This window comes from Arachis ipaensis, chromosome B02 (genome assembly GCF_000816755.2).
Source record: "Arachis ipaensis cultivar K30076 chromosome B02, Araip1.1, whole genome shotgun sequence".
NCBI classification, from domain to species: Eukaryota; Viridiplantae; Streptophyta; class Magnoliopsida; order Fabales; family Fabaceae; genus Arachis; species Arachis ipaensis.
In genome coordinates this window covers 6,815,885-6,816,190 of record NC_029786.2, presented here as the reverse complement: position 1 = coordinate 6,816,190, position 306 = coordinate 6,815,885, and positions in this window count along the sequence as shown.

Below are 306 nucleotides of genomic sequence, written 5' to 3'. Positions count from 1 at the left end.
TAATATATCATTATATAATTAAATATCTTAAAATAACTATTTACATTGACAATAGATACACATTAATTTCTTTTAAAAAAAATTGTTCCATTAAATACTCAACACAGAACACTTCAACAATTGCATAAAATATGTAAATAAAAAGTCTAGGGTTAGCAACTTTTGTGTTTTCTGGCCAGCACTTAACTATCAAAAGAAAAATGAGTGATTTCTCACTATTAAATATAATCTCACACAATTAAAAACACTATTGATGGCCAATTGATGATTACAAAATACTAAAGTTACTGCCCCAAACATTGCTGA